General features: G+C 43.3%; 1 pseudogene; it reads left to right on the plus strand.

The window, feature by feature from the left end:
• LOC119472531 overlaps positions 1-1,121 on the plus strand; it is an 18,732-nt pseudogene that overhangs the window by 9,946 nt on the left and 7,665 nt on the right.

Consider the following 1,121-nt stretch of genomic DNA (forward strand, 5'->3'; position numbering starts at 1 on the left):
TGAAATTTTTAGTGAAGAAACAAGCAAGAGTACATGCTGTTGATAGGTTGGGAAGAATAGCCCTCATGCCTGCTGTACATTATGGCTCGTAAAGCATAGCCAGCATTCTTCAACAAAATGTTAACTGCCTTTACTCAAGATATATATGGACAGACTGCAGAAGATTATGCTATTTCTGGTGTTTTGACTAGCATTCAGCAACAAATTTTGCAATATAAAAAAAAGGTACTTGAAAATGGTCTTCAAAATGGCAATCCAGAAACCTCTAAGAATGCAGGTTTGAAAAAAGGTGGAGCAAGTGCAGAGAAGATTCAGGGAGTTCCAACGGATGTGCAGTCAGTATTTTCAAAGAACTATGTGTCGATTCATGCCATAAACTAGGTGAAGACTTGACTTTCACCACCAAGCAGTAAGTATATCCCTGAGAGTACTTCAGAGTCTTTACTTGGATCTTTATATAAAAAAGAAAAAAAATATGGTAAAAGTGTAACTGGGTTTTTTCCTTGGGTGCTGGTGAGGCACAGCTGTGGGTTCTTGGCCTCCAACCTCTTAAAGAATGAGCGGTGGGGCCACTCCGTAGGTGCACCATATGCTTGTAAAAGTAAATATTGGACCCAAGACGTGTTGCAGAAAGATGATTTTATTTAGGTAGAGAAAGAGAAGGAAAGAAGAGAAAGGCTTCCACAAACAGTATGGAAGGGGATTCCAGAGGGGAAATCCCGGAGGGGGCTCCCACCATGTGGGAGGGGATTCCAGAGAGCTAGAAATCCGGCGTGGGTGAAGGAGCAGGGGAATTTATCCTGGGAGACATTCCCACCTTCCCAAGTTCCTCTGGCCAATGAAAAGGGTTCCTTTAAACTTCTGCTGGGGTGACTGACTTTTAGTTTCTTCCCGCGCCCTCAAAATTCAAACATAAACCATTGAATCTCCCGGATGGAGAGAGATGGGAGGGGTACAGGGCGCTGGGAAATTCTTGCCCTTAAAACTATGGCCTCTCATAGACCTGGAAAGAGAACACATTCTCTCAAAAGGAGAAGGGCTTCTTGTAAAACATCCTTCCTTGAAGCCTACCACTGAAATGGAAGAGTCTGCTGTGAAGAAAGCAGTAAAAGGAAAGCCTC

This window comes from Cebus imitator, unplaced genomic scaffold, assembly GCF_001604975.1.
Source record: "Cebus imitator isolate Cc_AM_T3 unplaced genomic scaffold, Cebus_imitator-1.0 Scaffold103, whole genome shotgun sequence".
Taxonomy (NCBI): domain Eukaryota; kingdom Metazoa; phylum Chordata; class Mammalia; order Primates; family Cebidae; genus Cebus; species Cebus imitator.